The 23,833-nt window shown below is 44.0% G+C and overlaps 1 protein-coding gene across 10 annotated transcripts in view; it reads right to left on the bottom strand.

Annotated features, from left to right (window-relative positions):
* The window catches only part of LOC144498471 (plasma membrane calcium-transporting ATPase 1-like), a 111,691-nt gene extending 92,643 nt beyond the window's left edge, over window positions 1–19,048 (bottom strand). For 5 of the 10 annotated variants that reach the window (XR_013498707.1, XR_013498708.1, XM_078219637.1 and 2 more), the window contains exon 1: window positions 18,407–19,048. The gene's annotated coding sequence lies outside the window, so the exon portion shown is untranslated. Of the gene's footprint in view, window positions 1–16,743; window positions 16,817–17,398; window positions 18,024–18,406 lie in introns of those variants that run through there. The other 5 variants (XM_078219638.1, XM_078219644.1, XM_078219640.1 and 2 more) reach the window with 3 other exon arrangements.
* Window positions 19,049–23,833: the final 4,785 nt, after the last annotated feature.

Genomic DNA, 23,833 nt, shown 5'->3' with positions numbered 1-23,833 from the left:
GTAACTCACCTCCACTCCCCATAGTTTGCCCATCTTCAAGGCACAAGTCAGGAGTGCGATGACATACTCTCCACTTGCCCCAATTGAGTGCAGCTTCAACAACACTGAAGCAGCTCTACACCACCCAGGACAAATCCTGCTCGATTGACATCCTGTAAACAAACATTCACTCCCTCCACCACCACTGCAGAGTAGCAGCAGTGTGCGCCATCTACAAGATGCACTGCAGGAACTCAATGCTCCCGAGACAGTACTCTCCAAACCCACAGTCACTACCATCCAGAAAGACAAATCCAACAGACCCCTGGGGAACACCACCTAGAAATTCCCCACCAAATCACATACCATCCTGACTTGGAAATATATTGCCGTCCTTCAGTCACTGGGTCAAAATCCTGGAACTCCCTCCCTAATTGCACCTCATACCTATACTACAGGGACTGCAGTGGTTCAAGAATGCATCTCACCTCTACCTTTTCTAGGACAACAAGAAATGGCCAATAACACTGGCCTAGCCAGCAACACCCACGACGTAAATTTAAAATCAAGTTGGCCACACTTTACACAACGTCTGAATGATACGGCAAAGCAGTGGAAGGGAAGGAAGCAAACATATCCAGCACTCTGGATCCCACTCTCAGGCTCTATGGGCCCCAGGGATCTGCAGGCTGGCCTGTTCAGTCACCTGAAAGATGCATGGCAGAAACATGACCCTGAACAGGTATCATCCTAGAATTGAGGGACAACTGATGACCTGGAAAGCAGCTTCTGACCTTGCCATTCAGGTCAATGCAATTGGATTGTAAATGAAATGCTTTCTTGTTTTCTTTTTCTGTTGATCCTACTGACCAGTGTAATAAACTGCCAATTGTTTAGGATTTAATTCTTGGGTGATGTATACAGGATGCGTCAGTTGTCTACTTCAGGAGCAGGGAATACTGAAGTTTTCCAACAGAGCAAACAACATTGCGATTTATCGTGCATTGACATTTGTGCTCAACTGTATTCAGTTACAGTCTTAGTGTTCCTTTCACAGGTTTGCTGTGGAAAATGTAATCGATATGGAATAAGGATTGCAGCATTGAGTCTGCCTCAACACCAAACGGCACTTTTGACATGTAGACGTTTGCGCACATTGGTGTGAAATATCAGAACTATAAAACTACAGGCAAAAAGAGACCTGCATGGATCATGGAATGGTTACAGCAAAGAGGCCGTTCAGCCCTTGCTCTAAGAATTCATCTCGTTTCACTCCCTTCCCACGCAGCTTTGATCTTATGTCATTGGTTTGTTTTTTTGAAAATTACATCTGTCCTCCAGTTCAAACTATGTGTGCATTGGACCTTTGATCAAAAACCCCCCGTTCTCGGCTTGGATCACTGTGTGGAGTTTGCACATTCTCCGTGTCTGCATGGGTTTCCTCCGGGTGCTCCAGTTTCCTCCCATCGTCTGAAAGATGTGGTTAGGTGCATTGACCTGAACAGATGCCGGAGTGTGGCGACTAGGGGAATTTCACAATAACTTCATTGCAGTGTTAATGCAAGCCTTACTGGTGACTAATAAACTTAAGTCTGTGTTGTAGGAACACCTGCAGTGCTGTTAGGGAGTTCCTGGATTTTGACCTAATAGCAATGAACAAATGGCAATATAGGTCCATGTCAGGATGGGGTGCGACTTGGAAGGGAACTTGCAGGTCGTGGTTCCCACATTTCTGTTGACTTTGTCCTTCTGGATGATAGAGGTAGCAAGTTTGGAGGGTACTGTCAAAGAAACCTTGGTGGGTTGCTGCAGTGCATCTCTAAATGGTCCGTGCTGCTGCCACTGTAGTGGTAGATGGTGTGTCAATCAAATGAGCTGCTGTGCCCTGGATGGTGTCACTGCTGTACACATCAACCCAAGTGGGAAGTATTCCATCATACCCCTTGACTTGTAGGTGCTGGGCAGGTTTTGGAGAGTCAGAAATTGAGCTACTCACTGCAGAATTCGAAGCCTTTGACCTGCTGTTGTAGCCACAGTATTTGCATGTCTAGCCCAATTTCTGGTTAATGGTAATCCCAGGATGTAGATAGTGGAGGATTCAGTGATGGTAATGCCATTAAATGCCAAGGGGCTACGGTTAGATTCTCTCATTGGATGTAGTCATTGCCTGGCACTTGTGGGACAAATGTGACTTGCCTGTCAGCCTGTGGATATTGTCCCCAAGTCTTGCTGTATTTGACATGAACTGCTTCAGTACGAGTTGCGAATGTGTGAACATTGCCCAGTCACATCCCCATTTCTGACAGGTCATTGATGAAGCAGCTGAAGATGGTTGGGCCTAGGACCCTGAGAAACCCCTGCAGTGACATGCAGGAATGGAGATGATTGACCCCCGAGAGCCATCTTCCTTTGTGCTAGGTATGACTCCAACCAACAGAGTTTCCACGGATTCCTACGGAGTCCAGTTTTGCCAGGGTTCCTCAATGCCGTACCCGGTCAAGTGCTGCCTCAATGTCAAAGGCAGTCACTCTCAAACTCACCAAGTTCAGCTCTTTTTTTCCATGTTTGGACCAAGGTTGTAATGAGGACAGGAGCTGAGTGACTCTGGTGGAACCCAAACTGATCATCAGTGAGGTTATTGCTAAGCAAGTGTTGCTTGCTGACCCCTTCCCTCATTTTACATGGAGTGGCAAATCTGCCAGGTTGGATTTTTCCTGCTTTGTGTATGGGCCATACCTGGGCTTTTCAACACTGTTGGATAGATACCAGTTTTATAGGTGTACTGGAACAGCTTGGGTAGGGATGCAGCAAGTTTTGGAGCACAAGTCTTCTCTTCAAGACTGTTGCCAGAATATTGTCAGGGCCCATAACTTTTGCAGTATCCTGTGCTTTCAGCTGTTTCTTGCTATCATGGAGTAAATTGAATGGGCTGGAGACTGGCATTGGTGATGCTGGGGACCTCCAGAGGAAAAGATGGATCATCCACTTGGCACTTCTGGCTGAAGAATTTGTGACTGCTTCAGTTTTATCTTTTGCACTGTTGTGCTGGGTTCTTCCATTGGTGGAGCCTCCAATGAATTGTTTAATTATCCACCGCCATTATGGCTGGATGCAGCAGGTCTGCAGAGCCCAATGGCAACAACCTCCTCCCAGTCAATGCTGCTGAACTTCAAGGAGAGCTTCAGTGTATTTGAAGCTTTTTTTTTCCTCCCCAGAATGCTAGCCAGAGTGTAGTGAAAACAGGACCTGGCAGGGGTAGACATTTTTCAGCCATCCAGAGAAGTTGATTCTGCAGGAACTTTGCCCGAATGCTTGTGGAGCTGACCTCAAGAGCATTAGTGTTTATTCAATGGTCTTCCCACTAAATTGGGAGGATGCAGTGGAGGCATTGTTGATGGGGTTTCTCTATGACTCACTGATATTGTCCAAGTCTAACTGCAGTACAGAAGTGTGATGACAATAGCTCCATACACTAGGATGTCTGTTGGTTTGGAGGTCTTTGTTGTCAAACACTTGGGATACATCTGCTACTGGAAAATCTAACAGTGATCCCATTTCCACAGTTGGTTTTACCATCTGGAATAGGTTCTTGGATGCACTTCCAGAATTCACAGTTATACAAATGAAAGGGCCATGGCAATCACATACAGCTCAGTCATAACCAATATGCCAACATCAGCACTAAAAGTAGTAGTGTTGGGCAAGCTAATGGGGCTAACGGTAGACAAGTCTCCTGGCCCTGATGGAATGCATCCCAGGGTATAAAAAGAGATGGCTGGGGAAAACAGCAAATGCACTCGTAGTAATTTACCAAAATTCACTGGACTCTGGCACGGTCCGGCAGATTGGTAAACAGCAACTGTGATGCCACTGTTTAAAAAAGGTAGACAAAAGGTGGGTAACTACAGACCAGTTAGCTCAACTTCTGTAGTGCGGAAAATGCTCGAATCTATCAAGGAAAAAATAGCAAGACATCTGGATAGAAATTGTCCCATTGGTAAGGCACAGCAAGGGCTCATGAAGGACAGGTCATGTTTAACTAATTTAGTGGAATTCTTTGAAGACATTACGAGCACAGTGGACAACAGGGAATACGGTGGATACGGCTTATTTGGATTTCCCGAAGGCATTCAACAAGGTGCCACACAAAAGGCTACTGCATAAGATAAAGGTGCACAGCATTATGGGTAATGCATTACCATGGTAGAGGATTGGATAACTAACAAAGCAAAGAGTGGGGGTAAGTGGGTGTTTTTCTGGTTGGCGATCGGTGACTAGTGGTGAGTCTCAGGGATCAGTGTTGGACCCCAATTGTTTACAATTTATATAAATGCTTTGGAGTTGGGGACTAAGTGTAGTGTGTCAAAATTCGCAGATGACACTAAGATGAGTGGCAGAGCAAAGTGTGCAGAGGACGCTGAAAGTCTGCAAAGGGATATAGATAATCTAAGTGAGTGGGTGAGGGTCTGGCAGATGGAGTACAATGTTGGTAAATGTGAGGTCATCCATTTTGGTAGGAATAACAGCAAAATGGACTATTATTTAAATGGTAAAAAATTGCAGCATGCTGCTGTACAGAGGGACCTGGGTGTCCTTGTGCACGATTCACTAAAAGTTGGTTTGCAGTGCAGCAATAATTAAGGCGGCAAATCATTGCTAGAGGGATGGAGTTTAAAACAGGGGTTGTATAAGGTGCTGGTGAGGCCACACCTGGAATACTGTGCACAGTTTTGGTCTCCTTACTTGAGAAAGGATAGACTGGCACTGGAGGGGGTGCAGAGAATATTTACTACATGAATTGCAGAGTTGGCTTATGAGGAAACACTGAGTAGACTGGGACTATACTCACTGGAATTAAGAATGAGGGGGGAGCTGATAGAAACAAAATTATGAAGGGAATAAATAAGAAAGAAGGAGGGAGATTGTTTTCACTGGCATAGCCTCAAAAAAAGGGAGAGCAGATTTAGGGCTGAGTTGAGGAGGAACTTCTTCACACAAAGGGTTGTGAATATGTGGAATTCCCTGCCCAGTGAAGCAGTTGAGGCTACCTTGTTGAATGTTTAAGTCAAAGAGATAGATTTTTTAAACTGTAAAAGAATTAAGGGTTATGGTAAGTGGACGAGTAAGTGGAGCCGAGTCCACTAAAAGATCAGCCATGAACTTGAACAGTGGGCGGAACAGGTTCAAGGGGCCAAGTGGCCTACTCCTAGTTCTCATGTTTTGTTCCTCTCCTCTGACCAAGATGTTAAGGAAAAGTTCTATTCTGGCCTTGAAATCCTCACTACCATTTCAAACGAAAATTCAATATACTGATGTCGCTTATGGGCAAAAGCTGGTTGCTATTTGCACATGGATGCAAGATTTTTAATTCCTTTATGGAATAGATACAGGTGTCATTAGCAAGGTGAGCATTTATTTACCATCTAATTGCCCTCAAGAAGGTGGCGAGCCACCTGCTTGAATACAACCAAGTGGCTTGCTAAGCCATTTCAGGAGGGCAGTTTAAGAGTTAGCCACATTACTGTTATTGTAACCAGAATGAAGACAGCTACTTCTTATGCCAGCCACAGGCAGAAATCCAGAGGAATTAAGTTCAAGTTGGAACTTCAGGCATGGAAATGGTTCATTCCAAAGAAACCTTATGGAAAGTACACAAGTAGAAAGCCACTTAAACTCACCTGTGCCAGCCCTTTGCCACAACAATCCAAAACCCACTACCTGGCCCACTCCATTGCCATGCATCTTCTACAATATTCTTAAGATGCAATTGTGCCTCTACCACTTGTTATGGCAAAGCTTTCCAGGTTCTAAACTGTGTAGAGACATTTCTCCTAGCAGCTCTTTCATGTGCTGACACCCAGTCAAAAGTCAATGCTCGTTCTGTATTTGCCAAAACTTTCCATTTTAAAAAGCTGAAGCAATGACAGCATTTGTGCACCCAAATCAAAAATCATGTAATTGAGCAAACTTGAACCTACTTACCTCCATGTCTTCTTACATAGCTCAGTGAGGACACACTTTTCTTCCAAGAAAAATGCACCACATTAAAATAAATGCAAGTTGTTTTTGTTGAGGCAGAGAAATCAGTAGCAATGTTGCAACACGTGGAAGGCATCTACATGTTCAAGGGGACTCAATGTTGCATCCTTGGGCATGGGTCTCTGAATACAGTAGTCATGTCTTTCATGACAGATCATTTCACTAATAGCGTTATCACTCTGCCCATGGATATGATAATCAAAATTCGTCTGGTGGACGAATTCTACACTGCACTTTAGACTTTCAGTAAGAGTCCACTCTGGTTAGGTTACCAACTTCAAAGCTGCAAGTGATATTGCAGAGAAGACTAAAAGTCACAGCACAAGGGGAAAGGCAGCATTGGCTGAAGTAGCAGCTACAGGTGATATTTGTGGATCTGCCCACTGACTTGGTAGCAAGACTTCTGGCATGCAGAACAAGCAATGAGTTAAAAGGCTACAATTGGAGGGAAAGGTCAGGCCCTAGTTCTGAGCACGGGTAAAATTGACCACTGGGATCTGTACCTTTAGATAGTTAGGCCTGGTGTTCTGCAAGTTTTCCTACAAATCCCTCATCCTCTATAACCCTCCTTAAAACCCAGTTCAGATCAATATATTATTCCCTACCCCATAGAAGCCTTATAATTATGCCTCAAATGCTGTGTAACTTTCTACATATAAAACTACTACGTAAAAAGTTAGACATTGAGAGTTGTCAGTATTGGTTCAGCAGCCCAGCCCCGGTTTTCCAGTAGTTGCAGTAAAGTACGATTTTTAAAGAACTGAAAGGGAATTTTTCTATACAACAGTGTCCCAAAACTTCAGTATATTCCAAAGCCGTTCAAATGCAATGATGTGCTGTGGGAGTCTTGTCACTGTGGCAATGTTGATAACTGGCAGCTAATTTGCACAGTGTGGTTTCAAAAGCAGAAGATAAATTTAGTTTAGTGATATTGGTTCAGATAGAAATGTTGACTAGCTCCCACAGAAGTCTTCTATAACTGATAGCAACCCTGCCTTAATCAGGAGGCCACAACATTTCGTAAACAAAATGCTAATCCCCTCCTTGCAGAAATATTTATTACTTTAAAATTATTGGAGAAATCAGTGGTATTCAATGTGGGGTCTAATGTTTAACTGAAGTGGTGCTGCCTTCTACTCTATTCAAATTAGATTCTTGGCGTTATAGTTCTGCATTGGCCTTCCGTCTTGTCCAAGTGTTAACCGAAGGAATCTGGAGACTAAGCCGGAGATGTCCATGGAGCTAGAAAAAAAATGTTTGTAGAATCACCTTGATGAGGCTTGACAATGAGGCCCAGCTAGTTACTCTGATCAAGGTGGTATCTTAACCAAAAGCAGTAAACAAAATGTCCAACCTTTAATTTTTTTTTGCAAGAGAATAAATGGTTTTAAATAATCCCCAAAAATTCCACAACTCAATTTCACCAAAAAACAAAAGCCACCACCAAGCTGCTGACAAAATCTTCAATGCAATGAATTTGAATTCATCTACCAAACTGTGCGCATTGGACCTTTGATCAAAAAGTCCCTTGCAGGTCAATGAGAAATACAGGCAATGGCCCAAGACATTAATGTACAATGGAGCAGAAAATAACCAGCGTTTAAAAGGTGCTTTCAAAGCACTAAAAAGTGAACTCAAGCCATCAGTGCAATACATTTGTACCCAAGTCAAAGCAGAATGGGAAAGGTCACAAAGTAATTGTCAAAAGTGGAACCACCCAAAACAACTCTACCTACAAGATAAATTTAGATTAAATTCTGAACAGCCAGTCACCCAAGTTATGCTTCAGAAAAGATCTGCAACACAATTTTAGAAGTAACTGATTTGTAAACTATTCCATTCATTCTCTTCTCCCACCCACCTAAAAAAACATGGGAAGCAGCATTAAGCATTTTGATTTATGTCCACTGCACCATGCATCACAAGTTTCCTGGAGTTGTGCAGGTACCATCTTCGACAGCATATTATGACCACAGGTTCTCACAGAATTCCAGTTTTAAACCAGTAAACCAGACTTGGTGCATTTGTCAGCTGTGGCTCAGTTTTCACCAATGGGATTCACATACTACTCCACAGACTGGAGCATAAAATCTAGGCTCACGCTCCAGTGGCAGTATGGTGCGAGTGAGAACTGGTCTTTGAGGAGAGGTCTTTTACAGCATGTTAAATTGAAGCCACTTCTGTCCTCAAGTGTGCACAAGGTCCCAAGGGATTATTTTGACCAATATTAATTCCACCAATGAAAAACAGGTAGTCTAGACATCAGCACATTTTGGAACCCTACTGTGCACTTTTTGGTGGTGGGATGGCAGGCTGAAAGCAAAATACATACAAAGAGGGAAAATTAATACCCATGAATGTTTTTCTGGTTAGCTTAAAAAAAGAAATCGATAAATCAGCATGACCAACTCCCCCAGTACTGATGCATTTTGCTCTTGCCTTCAGTAGAACATCTCAGATCAAGACAAAGGTTCAATAGATACCATTAGATCAAGATACATAAATCTTAAGGTTTCAGCAGTTGTGAAAAACAGCATTAAATTAGTTTGTAAAATTATTCAATATTTCAGTATATAGAAAACATGCACAACTTACTTTGGGAAAATATTAGTGTCATACACTATGCTCAAGGTGAAATGAGTCATTAAAAATTCTTTCATGGGATGTGGTGTGGCAGGCAAGGCCAAAATTCATGGCTCATTTTTAATTGCCCTTGAGTGACTTGTTAAACCATTTCATACAAACAGAAACGAGTAGGTTATTCAGCCCTTCGAGTCTCCTTCACCATTCCAATATGATCATGGACTTGACTTCCAATCTTCTATGACAGATAATGCCACAGGTTCATCACTCCAAGAGTGAAGATGTTTCTCCACATCAGTCCAACGGTGGCACAATAATGAGCACTGCTGCCTCAATGCCAGGAAACCAGGTTAGATTCCTGACTTGGGTCACTATCTGTGCAGAGTCTGCACATTCTCCCCATGGTTTCCTCTACGTACTCCAGTGTTCTCCCACAGTCTGAAAGTTGTGCTAATTAGGTGCATTGGCCATGCTAAATTCTCCCTCAGTGTACCCCAACAGGTGGAATGTGGCGAGTAGGGGATTGCAGTGTTAATGTAAGCCTGCACATGACAACAAACAAACTTTAAACTGGCCTGCCCTGTAAACGGAGACCATGACTCCTTGTTCTAGACACCACACTCCACCCTTCCAGAGAAAACCGCATCCCTGCATCCAGTCGGTCCAACCCTGTCAACGTTTTATACATTTCAATTAGATCCCCTCATTCTACATTCCAAGTGAATACAGGACCAATTGCTCCTCATACAACAATCTGGTCACCCCAGGAATTAGTCTGGTGAACCTTCGCTGCACTCCCTCAATGGCAAGTATATCTTTAGATAAAAGGAGACTAAAATGGTACACAAAACTCTAGGTGTGGTCTCACCAAGGCATGGCACAGCTGCAATAAGATATCGTTGCTCCCGTACTCAAATCCTCTTGCAATGAAGGCCAACATACCATTTGGGAGAACAGTTAAGAGTCAATCACGTTGCTATGGGTCTGGTCACCATGTAGATTCAGAAGGAATGTTCCTGATGGTGGTTTTGGGGCGGGGGGGGGGGGGGGGGGGGGGGGGGGAAGAGAGAGAAAGAGAAAAAAAAGAGTCCAGAACAAGGGGGTCGTCATTTGGGGATAAGGGATAAACCTTTTAAGACCGAGGAGAAATTTCTTCACCCACACAGTGTGGTGAATCCGTGTTGATCTTGATGAACATCCATGACCAAAATGAATGGTGGAACAGGCTCGAAGGGTTAAATGGCCTACTCCTGCTTCTATTTCCTATGTTCCTATGTAGGCCAGACCAGATAAGGATGGCAGATCTCCTCCCCTAAAGAGATTAGTGAACCGGATGAGTTTAAGACTATTACTGATAGCTCCATGGTCATTGAGTCGAGATTTCAATTCCATATTATCAATTGAAATAACGTTCCACCAGATTATCTGGTGAGATTTCAACCCATGTCCCCACAGCATTAGCCAGGGCCATGGGACTACTTGAGCAACTTCACCACTATGCCACCATCTCCCTCAGAAGTACAAAAAATGTGGTTGAGAGCTCTTCAGTTTTAAATCAACCAAATGCAGTTATCACAATGATGTTTAATAGATCCCTTCAAATGGTTTTAGAATTCAACATCAACCTGTGTTAAACTGTAGGATTCCAATCTGAGTGACTTGGAAAAAGCAGGTCCACACTTTTCATAAAATACATGGAAAAAGCAGGGAACTATAAGCTCAAACCATCAAAACACATTTAGCACAAGATTTCTTTACAATAATATGCCGCATATTTCTCATTTCGACCAGAAAAGCAACATAGTACTCAAACTAATCAAAGTTTACATCAGGTTTTTGATGTAATAATTTTCCATCACTGTCATGCCCAGCAGCAGGGGATGTATCAGATAATATGATATGGAGTGATCTACTTCAATTATTAATGGAGAGAGGAAACAATCCATGCAGATTCAGGTTTATAACACCAACAACTGAGCAGTAAGTGACTTCATCCACTTGCAATTTTTTGAACAAGTTTTAAGAATCATCCTTTTGAGCAAAAATCACATTAGCTTCCAACACACAATGTGAATCTACCAACCGTGTGGACTTAAAATAGCCTGAGCTAGAATTCCAAGATGGAAACTACTGCAATAAATACGACCCACAATAGATCAGTTCATGCAACAAACAACGTCCCACAACCGAGTGTCACAAACAACTGCTTTGGGGAAATTGATCTATAAAGGACAATTTTTAAAAAAATCTAAGTGTTAGTCAGCATACCTTCTTTTCTCCACTAATCCACCATGCACCCCCCCGCCCCAATCCGAGTTGACAAATCTTTGAATTTTAAATTGTACCTTGGTCAAGCAATAAAAAAAGACGATATTTTCAAACCTCAAACAGTATTCAAGTTTTTTCAAAATTAGGAATTCTGAAAATTTTGACTTGTACTTACATTTTGACAAAGCCAAAATTAAAGTTGCAAATAAATTCAGAGCTTCTTTAAACAGGATGCTGCGGGTTACTAACAAATCTACTCATGCCAACACTGCAGCTGTCTTTATATGTGCAAATCCTAAATGAGTTTTGCAACTGAGATTACAGCACAAGTCAACTTGACAACTTGTTTAGCTTTGCTCCGCTATTAACTGTCCCTTGATATGTTGCTTCTGGCTTCCAGTCACATCTACCTTCAGCAGTGACCAAGTTCAATGCAACTGAACAAAGCAACCACAGCAGAGCCATCAGAAGTTACTCAAAACAGACCTCAAAAGATGACTAGCTGGGACCCCAGTTTTTCCCAGTAGTGATCTTCTGATTAGAGAAACACAAGAGGTTATAGATGCATGATAAAAAGAGATTTCAAAACTTACCTTCAATAAAATTGGTACAAAAATCTGTATTGAAAGTTTCAGACTATTATGGTTTAATATGGGTTACATGGCACAAAGCCAGATTATGAAGGCGATGATTCCTCACCTGCGCTTTGGAGCATTCTATACCTGTGCCTTGGGGAGGCAAAATGAGAAGAAACTCTGAACTGCTCCTCCTCATTACTATCAAGTGGACATGGGTGTGGTCATCACGTGACAGATCTGTCTCAGTTGCAATCTGTGTTTCAGGCTGTTTAACCAAAGGCAAGGCAGAAAACAGCTGCAGAATTGTATCAGCAAGTCATCACATTTCAGGAAAAAGGAAGGAAACAGGGCAAAAGAAAGAATTTCAAGAATTTCCCCAAAGTTGACAATTATAAGTGTACAGTATTTCTGAAATACATATTCATGCACCGTGACATTGAACAGTGCTAGCGTATTAGGTGTTTTCAAATACAACTTGGTTTAACTCTGCATACAACTAACTAGTAAAAGAGAGGAGTCTTCCTAATAAAGCACCAACTTATTTTTGGAGGGGGAGGAGCCACTATAACCAAAGCAACACCCAAAAAGGCATCAGTCTATGGAAACAGTTCTCAAATCAGCCAGCTGATCACACCATTTAGTTTCAGTGAAGCAAAATTGCACATTTCTAATTGCAAGCGTAGTTTAAGACAAAAAGCAAAATGCTGAAAATCTAAATACTTAGCAGGCCAGCCAGTATATGTGAAGGAAGAAACAGTTTATTTCTTTCCTCCTACGGATATTTACTAACATGAATCTCTTCAACATTTTTCAGTTTTTAAATAGGATTTAAATCTGCTTCCAACCATATTTTGAATTTGTAAAAATGTCAAACTTTGAAGACCTCTAACAGAATACATGAAAAACTCAGGTCTGGCAACACCTGTAGGACTTCTGCTCTTTCATGCATTAGCAAATAACCCAAATGAATGACATTTGAATCAGATATTCCAAGTCAACACCAACTACACAAGGGCACTCCCCTTGCATTCACAATCACTTTTGCAGTCACTCCAAACTATTTTGCATTAAAGCCAGAAAACAAAAGTCGTGGTTACAGTACAAGGCACTAAAAATCCAGCTCAGCAATTTTACTGTAGCTGCTTTAACAGACTTAATAGCAAGACTTCAAGTTGTTGGGCCTTGGTTTCTCCACTCAAAATTAAAATGCACTTGGTTTGGATAACCAAACTCCTAATATGGACTCAATATCTCAGTGTTACATCATCAAAAAAACACAAACTAACCCAACACAGTGGTTAGCACTGCTGCTTCACAGCTCCAGGGTCCCAGGTTCGATTCCCGGCTCGGGTCACTGTCTGTGTGGAGTTTGCACATTCTCGTGTCTGCGTGGGTTTCCTCCGGGTGTTCCGGTTTCCTCCCACAGGCCAAAGATGTGCGGGTTAGGTTGATTGGCCAGGTTAAAAATTGCCCCTTAGAGTCCTGGGATGCGTAGGTTAGAGGGATTAGCGGGTAAATATGTGGGGGTAGGGCCTGGGTGGGATTGTGGTCGGTGCAGACTCGATGGGCCGAATGGCCTCCTTCTGCACTGTAGGGTTTCTATGATTCTAAATTTGATATCAATGTTTTCACACACTGGTACAACCCTCCCACTCTTACAAATTTTTTGCCTCAGCCAAGCATTGCAATTTAATGCAATTAAGTAGCACACAGCTGGTCAACATTTTGCAGCTAAGGGTGGCCAAAGGGGAGACAATCCTCTGCAATGCTTTATCCATTGCACTCCTGATAAACGCTTGCCCTGTTTATATTTCTGAATTAAAGAAAATCCATTGCATTTCATCTTCCATGGCTTTTATTTCTTGCCAGGATTCCTTACAGCAATTGCAGAGAAAAAATAAATATTTGTCCCAAATTCTGCTCCATATCAGCAGACAATGGAAAACCCCAGTCTGAAAAAAAGGACTGCCTACAAAGTCCAGCAGTGCTGACAGCATCCACTTGTAGCCATCAACGCAAGGAATCACTGCTCCCCAGGGTCTGCATCACGTTTGTACTACATCGCTGGTGTCAGAATTGGCCTGTCTTTGCCGTCAGCAGCACTGACATGACATTATGTTCTGTTTTAATGCAGTCAACAATTGAACAGCAAGTATAAATGGAGAAATAGGACTAATCTAGCCACAGCAACTCCTGCTGTAATATACTGGTTGAAGCATGTGGACCAGTGTAAATCACTGCTTGCAAATCTTCAAGCAGCCGAATGTTTCAAACAGGACTCACCGAATCTGACTCAAATTCAAAGTACAAAGTGTTTAGATTCCAGAGATCACTCCTGTGTTTGCACAGTCATGCAATCTTACCAGCCCTCAGGCAGGTTATTCAAAAACAATCTCACTCAGTCTGACCCTGGGATGAAGGAAAGAGCATTGGACCAGCCTTTTCCCACTTTCAATGAAGCTCAAATTTATTTTGATTCCTTGTTCAAGATGTGCAGTTCATCCAAGTTTCACATTAGTCTACAGCCCTCTGTCTCACTGGATTAACACATTGTATTTCCTTTCCAAATTGTAGAGTCCAATGTGTTTCTAGTCTTCACACCCAGAATAAGCAAATCAAACAGGTTGCAATCCCTTTAGTACCAATTACAAGCAGGAATTAACCATAAGACTATTGCATTCTTTGATTAGTAAAAAAGTGAATTGGCACGAAGTGCAACATAAAAATGTACAGCATCAAAAAACAACTTGCATCTGATGAATACTTTCACCACAGGGCAAGGCAAATAACTGGTGCTTAACAGTTCCAACATAAATGGTGGAAAGAATGAGGCAAAACATCATCTCCACAGCTGTTGGAATCAATAAGTCATAGCATTGCACAAGCCCACAGCAATGTCACCAAAATTCAAATTAAACCTGATCACCTATAAAAGTTTCAAGCAAAGCTTATCCAAGCTCTGGTCAAGTTACTGTACAAATGTTTCATTTCCTAATTTTCAGTTTCATTTAAACCACAAGGTTAGCAGGTTCAGTCATAAAATAGACACATTTGCAATACCATTCCTAGTTTTGTAAGAGCAGACGGTTAGGATGAAACAGTTAAATCAGAACCATTGTACCTGGGAATGCTCTGATGTTGACAGTTCACAAAGCAAAGGTTGTATTCCATTTCAACACCACAACGTATACTATGTGCAAAAAAAGCTGTTTCACCACCCTCAGAAATGAACTATTAAAAAAACTACTAGTTCATTACCATGCAACTGATCAAAAATTTAAAATTAACATTCCGGAGAAAAAAGTTAAACATTCGATCCAAGTATTTTAAATTTTTAAAGATTAAATTTAGATTTACAATTCACATCCATTCAAGCAGTGGTTTCTACCGAGGGTCTCAAACTCTGGCTCGAGGGAAGTAGGTCACGTTACTTCAGAAGTTCTCCATTTCTACTCAAATGTTTATTGTAAATTAAGCAGATCAAATTTGGAATACTTTATACACAATTATATAGTCACCTGATGAAGGTATCTGGATGTACTGCAGCTTGTAACTGTTTAACATCCAAAAAAGGCAGGTCACAATCTGTTTAGTACTTTGTACTAAGTTAGCAAACACTCCTCCCAGTAGGCAGGCCTACAAAAGGATCCTTCCCAGATAACGGTGGCACTGCTTCCACAGTTCATTCAACTATGCCGTCATCGCAGTTCCTATTTCCAAAGAACCAACAGAATTTTCCTTCCCCACACCTGGGATCCTCTTGAATTCTAACTTTAAGTTAAATTTATGACTCAACACCAGAAATTAAATACTTTGATTTCAAAAACACATGTTGATATCTTCACTATGTCAGAATTAACACGATTCAATAATCAGGTAATGTATACTTAAGTGTCAAAATACAACTCAAATGATTTCTGTATAAAAGGGAACAAAATTTTATAAAAGCAAATTACTGCGGATGCTGGAATCTGAAACCAAAAGAAAATGCTGGAATACTTTATGAATTTTATATTTTCTACTGATGCTGTGACAAACTTGTATTTTTGGCTTAAATGTTAATTTATCGAGCTCATCTGAAAATTTGACTCATATGCAATTTACTGCTATTGCAGGATGCTCAGCAAATCTGTTTCTTTCAGTTGTGGACAATACCATGGCTTAGATTGAAATCTACTCTAATCAAAATCTTGATCCAAGTATACTTAAGACCAGCTATCAGGATCTTCCTACTTGCAAGGAAAGCTGAATGTTTTTCTCTTAAAGTTTTTTAAAACCTGAATGGTTCAGTCTTGTTTATGTGGACACAAATGCTAACTGCAGCCACTTGTGCAAACTGTACTATTCCAAAACAGATGGCTATCAAAATGTGGACTTATAGCCATCATGTGAATGGGTAGAAGCAAGCAACAGGCAATTCAGCATAGGTTGCTTATTTTTCCAGTGCAGATTTAAACAGATGCAAATTACAGCTCAATATTTGTGAAAATAGGTAGTTTTAATACCAGATTTTTAGCCGGGCTAAAACGTTTAACATTCAATTTCAGACAAAAAACCTTTGTAACCGTTTACAGTTTGAACATCTACCTTTAGACTTTAAGCAAATCTTGTTTGCAGGTTTAAGTCTTTTGCAAATGGGTGTTGTGATGGCGCTTCTCCACCAATATTTCCGCCCCCCCCCCGAAAAAAAATGCAAGGACGTTATAAGGGCACATGGTACCATCCAAGGCCAGAAAGTTTACGCATCCCAATTAACTTAAAAAAATAGTCGATCCCAAAACAAGGCGCCTGCATAAGCAACCGGTTAATCGAATACCGCATGGCAACTTGTTGCAGTTCGTGGTGGGTAAAGTGCAACATCAAGCTGGTTATATGCGCAGGGCGGCAATGCTTTTGGATGCCAAATACTTCATCCGGCACAAAAACCTAACCGTCCCTATTCTACTAATGCATGCAACGCTGCTGACATTCCCAAGCGGCCACATTGCATTCAGAAGCAGATGGTCCTCTTGTACGATCAGCGACTGATGGCGCAACACTCCTTCAGGCAGTCTGCTGCTGGGGCCTCACTGTTTCTATTCAAGGAGGTGGCGTGTGGAAGAGTGGCATTGCGGGAAATAAGTTCAAGGAGCAAGAATCCAATTGATGCTGGAGTGTTGCTGCCCTCGGGGGAAGCGTCTTGTCTGACGCCCCGATCTCAGAAAAAACCCTCAAAACACGTGCCTAGTTGGTGAAAACCACATTGAGATTTTACAGCAAAATGTCTGCACCTCAATTCCCCCCAAAATCAGCTCACCGTCTTGTAGGGTGGACACCGTGCCAGTCACGGCAGAAATAAACCCGTATACTTTTTATAAGCTCTCAATTTTGTTTACACAAGAACTGTGGAAGAGGAAGTGCTTACACTGATTGGGTGGATGCCCCATTACTCAGCCGGTAGTTGCTGAGCAGTTGAGTCACTGCTAAACACGAGTCACCCCAGCAAACCCACCTTTCCCCCTACACCCTGGAAAAAAGTTTCCCCACATCAACCTAAGGCCACTCTTCCCCATTTACCTATATCACCTTTCCAGGAAGCTGCAATTCGTTACAAGTTATTCGGGAAATGTCAACTGCTCGCACCACGCTCTAGATGGCACATCCTCCTCGGCAAACGAGGCTACAATTCTCAATTTATCTGCATATGTTCAGCGACACATCTCTCCCAAAGCGGAAGAGCAAGCTGTACTGGAAAAACTAGGCGCCCAAGTCTTTCAGACATTAGGGGGAAAAATATATATATATAGCCTTGCTCAAACCCATGTTGTGAACCCACTTTGGCAATGAAATGGAGCCACTGTGACAAGTAAAAACCTGATGGATCTTCCGTGGCCGCGCCATCGTTCCCTTGCAGGAATACATGCAAAACCACAGGGCGACAGTGCTGAAATTTATACCGATAAATTACTTACCCACACACCGAGATCGATTATTGATCAATGGAACTCAATAGTTGCACACACCCGCCGCCACAGCACACCCCAACATTGAGCCGGTTTGCACTGAACTAGCATCGGGCCACCAGCCCTGTTCAAGGATGATTCATGAAGGAACTTACGTCTTATAAATACGGATATAATTACAGACGCTGGTACAAGATGGATGATTAGGAGGATGTGAAACCGGCGGCGCAGGTATCATGTGGGTGTTGTCATTAGCTGGGGTCTGGGAGCCCAGTCCGAATAAAGAGACACCCCCCACTGATGGTGAGAATTCACAACAACAAAACCAAACCGCTTTCAAAAAGGACTATTTCAACCCCACAGCTATCTCATTGCACACGTTGAGCCCTTCCTAAAATACACCTCGGGTTACATAATTCGACTGATCCACTCGGGATGGCAAAAGCCTGTCGAGAGCTCGGGCTAAAGGCTACATTTTCGCACCAGTTGCTGCCACAAGTGTTCCACCAGATGGAAAAGGAGAAAAGTGGTTATTAAAAGACGCGCGGGCCGAGGGAAACCCCGCTCATTCTTCCAGTGTTCCTCTTCCAACACAAAAAAAACCCCAGCTGAAACATGGAACCAAATCTCACACAAGACAAGGAGAGAGAGAGAGAGAGAAGACAGCAGCTGGAGAGCGGGCTGGGCGAAGTTGAACAGATTTAATTCAAGGTCACAGAGCTATTGGAGATTTTTTTTTGTAAAAACTGGGCAAATACACACCTGGGGTGAATGGGAACCGTCTGCATTACAATTAGTAGGAATAAAATAAAAGGATGTGATAAACATGCACACAAGCCTGCAAGATAGATTATCTCTGATCTGCTAAAGCTTCATTTAAGAGACTGGCTTCATGAAACAAATAAGGTGGCAACTTGCATGCACTGGGGTGGCCAAAAAAGAGAGAAAATTCAATTATTATTTGATGTATAGACATGAAAATATTATATCTAATAGAGAGTGCCATTAGTAGCTTACCTGGTGCAGAAAATCCTCCAGCGAACAACGAGGCATAAAGAAGCTGAGTGGGAGGGAGAGAGAAATCCTGACAGAACTTTTCTTCCCTCACTCCTGCCTCCAGGTCAGGACGGCCCACGACTGCCACAGTCTCCCTCCCAGACAGGGGGTGAGGACGGGGGGGGGGGGGGGGTGTTCTGCCCTTTGCCTTCTGACCTCCAACCTCCCTCCCAAAAAAAAACACACACACAACCCCAAGAGCTTAGCACCACATTGCAGAGCCACCGCTTCGATTATATATGTGTTATACAGTTATCGAATACTCCCCTCTGGGGGGGGGGAGGGTGTGTGCGCGCGCGCGAGAGGAGGGAGGGTGATTTGAGGCGAAGGTTGTCCCTTGAGTGAGGGTGTGAGGGAGGGCCGCCCGCCACAGAGGCCGCTTGCTGACTGAGCGGGCAGCTGGAGCCGAGGCGGTTAAGCGGGGGTGTTGTTGTTGTAGTGGGTGTATGCGGGGCTGGGTCAGGGGAGGGGGAAATGGTGGCCTATTGCAAACAGGTGTGACCAAACAGCCCGGCCCCCCACACACACACTGACTGACTGAATCGAGCGGCTCCTCGCTCGCCTTTTCTCTCCCCCTCCCCCACTCGGCCCCTCCCCCCCCCCACTCGGCCCCTCCCCCCCCTGGACTGGCCCGGCCCGGCCCCTCCCCCCCAGGACTGGCCCGGCCCCTCCCCCCCAGGACTGGCCCGGCCCCTCCCCCCCAGGACTGGCCCGGCCCCTCCCCCCCTGGACAGCCCGGCCCCGCCCCCCTGGGCTGCCCCCCCTCCCCCACCCGGATCCCGCCGCATCACGTGAGCGGCGATTGCAGCCACGTCATTGGTGAGTGGCTCTCGGCCGCCCCGTCCTATCGCCGTCCTCCTCCCGCCGGCCCCGCCCCCTCCCTGGCCCCCCCCCTCCCTGCCCCCCCCCCCCCTCCCGGCCCGGCTCAGTGGGGGGGAGGGGGGGGAACCCGGGTGAGGGGCGGGACTCTGCCTGGGTGGAGGGAAATTGCCTGACGTAATTGTTTCCATGACGTCGTGTCGGCTCCGCCTCGCCCCGCCCCGCCCTCCTCGCGCGTCATCTCTCCCTCCCGCGCTCAGCCAGGATGATTGACAGCTGAGCCTCTCCCCCCCCCCAGGGCGGACAGGGTTGTTGTTGTACCTGTGTGCATGTTTCTCTTTGCAACCCTCTGCGCCTTTAATCTCTCGCATCTCTTTATTAACCTGCTCCGAAAGGACTGATGCTATCGAATAAAACCTAATCTCTTTTTAAAAAACTGGTGCATCAATCGCTAAGACTTGACCAGCCCACAATCCCTTCTATTAAAAGTGTCAAGTTTGTAGAAAGCAGTCTCCATTCACAAGGGTGCCCAATTTCCAGTCCTTTTCTCTTGCTAATGCTTATGTCAATGGGTGGGTGGGTATGCTGCAAGTGCAACACCTCCAATATCCTAGTAATACTGACAGGCTTGCCCTAGTGTCAGGCTTAAAGTTTATTTATTAGTGTCACAAGTAGGCTTACATTAACACTGCAATTAAGTCACTATGAAAATCCTCTAATTGCCATACTCCGGCACCTGTTCGGGTACACTGAGGGAGAATTTAGCATAGCCAATGCACCTAAACCAGCACCTCTTTCAGACTGTGGGAGGAAACCAGAGCACCCGGAGGAAACATATGCAGATTCGGGGAGAACGTGCAAACTTCGCACAGTGACCCAAGCCAGGAATCAAACCTGGGTCCCTGGCGTTGTGAGACAGCAGTGCTAACCACTGTGTCACCGTGCCACCCAAGAATTAAGATGAACTTCCTTTCTGTTTCCAACCCAAGTCAGGAAGTGTTATTAGCGTTTGTGTTTAACATCCCTCACAGTCACAGTAAATGTACAACTTACAACGGAAAATAACCTTTCTTTTTACATTTTCATTGAATTTCTGCACCTCTATTGGTTTCAAATGCAAAATATTCACATATGCTGACACATGTTATGTTGCTTTGAAAGTCAATAGAAACCACATCACAGCTTTCTGAGTTAAAATTTAAACAAAACTTGCAGAACTAAAGCTTTCCCATAACTGGTGTCGTGGTAGTCATGAGTGATTTGGCCTCTTGTCATCGAAAAGTCATTTTTCCCGGTTCCACGTTGAAAAAAAAAACAGAAAATGCTGGAAATGTTCAGCAGGTCTGGCAGCATGTGTGGAGTGAGAAACAAGAGTTAACATTTCTCTCTTCAGTCAGGAAGCTGGGTTGTTGCCTGCACAGTCATTTGTCAATCCCAACTTGTCCATTAAGGGGTTGCGTTGATTAAGAGAATTGTTTACGGAGACAGGGAGCATGAGACTGACCTACTTTCATGCTCCCTTGGGACATGGGGACCAGGTTACACGCCTCACTGCCTTGATCAAGCAAATGTGGCGGTGAGACAATCAATATCGCCAATGCCCTGGAGAGTTATTCTCTGTTTACACAAGATTTTGTTGTTGAATATTATAACACTATTTCTGCAACATTAAGATATGTAATAATCATGACTGAATTGACAACACAAGCAAATAACACTCAGACTTGAGAGATAATCCATGTAATACAGCCAGTAGAAAACCGGAATATTGCTGAAAAAAGAGACACCCTGTCAAAGCTTTTTGCCTTGCACTCATCAGGACAGATGCAAGAATGCCAAATTTCAAAGGAAGGGAGAATTTATATTGTACAAGGAAAGGGTGCTGATTGGTTGACAGGTCAACTTTGATTGGTCAAGGCATTGCCATCACTTACGCTCGCTGGAAGCTACATGGATTTTAGTAAGGCGTTTGATAAGGTCCCCCATTGTCGGCTTATGATGAAAGTGAGGAGGTGTGGGATAGAGGGAAAGTTGGCCGATTGGATAGGTAACTGGCTGTCTGATCGAAGACAGAGGGTGGTGGTCGATGGAAAATTTTCGGATTGGAGGCAGGTTGCTAGCGGAGTGCCGCAGGGATCAGTGCTTGGTCCTCTGCTCTTTGTGATTTTTATTAATGACTTAGAGGAGGGGGCTGAAGGGTGGATCAGTAAATTTGCTGATGACACCAAGATTGGTGGAGTAGTGGAAGAGGTGGAGGGCTGTTGTAGGCTCCAAAGAGACATAGATAGGATGCAAAGCTGGGCTGAAAAATGGCAAATGGAGTTTAACCCTGATAAATGTGAGGTGATTCATTTTGGTAGGACTAATTTAAATGTGGATTACAGGGTCAAAGGTAGGGTTCTGAAGACTGTGGAGGAACAGAGAGATCTTGGGGTTCATATCTACAGATCTCTAAAGGTTGCCACTCAAGTGGATAGAGCTGTGAAGAAGGCTTATAGTGTGTTAGCTTTTATTAACAGGGGGTTGGAGTTTAAGAGCCGTGGCGTTATGCTGCAACTGTACAGGACCTTGGTGAGACCACATTTGGAATATTGTGTGCAGTTCTGGTCACCTCACTATAAGAAGGATGTGGAAGCGCTGGAAAGAGTGCAGAGGAGATTTACCAGGATGCTGCCTGGTTTGGAGGGTAGGTCTTATAAGGAAAGGTTGAGGGAGCTAGGGCTGTTCTCTCTGGAGCGGAGGAGGCTGAGGGGAGACTTAATAGAGGTTTATAAAATGATGAAGGGGATAGATAGAGTGAACGTTCAAAGACTATTTCCTCGGGTGCATAGAGCTATTACAAGGGGGCATAACTATAGGGTTCGTGGTGGGAGATACAGGAAGGATATCAGAGGTAGGTTCTTTACGCAGAGAGTGGTTGGGGTGTGGAATGGACTGCCTGCAGTGATAGTGGAGTCAGACACTTTAGGAACATTTAAGCGGTTATTGGATAGGCACATGGAGCACACCAGGATGATAGGGAGTGGGATAGCTTGATCTTGGTTTCAGATAAAGCTCGGCACAACATCGTGGGCTGAAGGGCCTGTTCTGTGCTGCACTGTTCTATGTTCTATGTACATATATTCATTCGCAGGGATCTGTCCTCTGCAGGCAAAAGGAACATGCCCAAACGTTGCACCTTTTATGACTTAAACAAAAGCTTGGGGGGAGTGGGGGCAATAGCTCCCTGGTGCTTTCGCCATGGCAATGCCTCAACCAATCAAAGCTGACTTGCCAACTAATCAGCCATTTTAGGACATGGTACGAGGATGAGTAGGTGGAATCTGTTCTAGTGATGATAACTGAGGGGTAATTATTGGTCAGGACATTGAGCTGGCTCCCTTGTTCTTCAGATAGAAGCAATGGATCTTCTGCATCCACTTGAGAAAGTTGACAGGCCTTCATTAGATGGCACCTCACCTTAGATGGCACCTCACTGAAGTGTCAACCTACATTAGGTGATGAATTGTCTGGAAGAGGTTTAAACTCATGACTTTCCAACTAAAAGGCAGAAGAAGTACCACTGAGCCAGCGTTGAAAACCTGAAATAAGAAGGGAAAACCTGATAATAAACTTCAGGGCCATACATCCCAGTAGAGTCATAGAGTCATAGTGGTTTACATCATGGAAACAGGCCCTTCGGCCCAACTTGTCTATGCCGCCCTTTTTTTAAAAAATCCCTAAGCTAGTCCCAATTGCCCGCATTTGGCCCATATCCCTCTATACCCATCATACCCATCTAAATGCTTTTTAAAAGACAAAATTGTACCCGCCTCTGCTACTACCTCTGGCAGCTTGTTCCAGACACTCACCACTCTCTGTGTGAAAACGTTGCCCCTCTGGACACTTTTGTATCTCTCCCCTCTCACCTTAAACCTATGCCCCCTAGTTTTAGACTCCCCTACCTTTGGGAAAAGATATTGACTATCTAGCTGATCTGTGCCCCTCATTATTTTATAGACATCTATAAGATCATCGAATCCCTACAGTGCAGAAGGTGGCCATTCAGCCCATTGAGTCTGCACCGACCACAATCCTCTATAAGATCACCCCTCAGCCTCCTATGCTCCAGAGAAAAAAGTCCCAGTTTATCCAGCCTCTCTACTGGCTTCTTTATAGAATCCAGCAAGGTCATCTTTTAATAAAGGCACAATACTGCGGATGCTGGAGATTTAAAATGAAAACAAAGTTTTGGGAAATCCAGCAGTTCTGGCAGCATCTGAGGAGAGAGAAACAGAGTTAACGTTTTGAGTCCAAAATTACTCCCCGGTTCAGGCAACACCAGTGGAGGGAAACAAGACTCAGTGGGCGGGATCCCCAACTACCACCCTCCACCTCCCCCCATGATGTAGGGGTGGCTCACCATTGGCCACCGATGGGATCTTCCTATCCCGCCGAGGTCTACGGCATTTTGCATGGCTCGCCCGTCCCACTCCTGGGAAAACAGCTGCAGGGGGGTTGCTGTTGGCGGGGCCGGAAGATTCCACCGGTGGGATGGACCGGAAAATCCGGCCGAATATTTCAGGTTGA

This window comes from Mustelus asterias, chromosome 9 (assembly GCF_964213995.1).
Source record: "Mustelus asterias chromosome 9, sMusAst1.hap1.1, whole genome shotgun sequence".
Lineage (NCBI taxonomy): Eukaryota > Metazoa > Chordata > Chondrichthyes > Carcharhiniformes > Triakidae > Mustelus > Mustelus asterias.
This window is presented reverse-complemented; position numbering and strand designations above follow the sequence as displayed.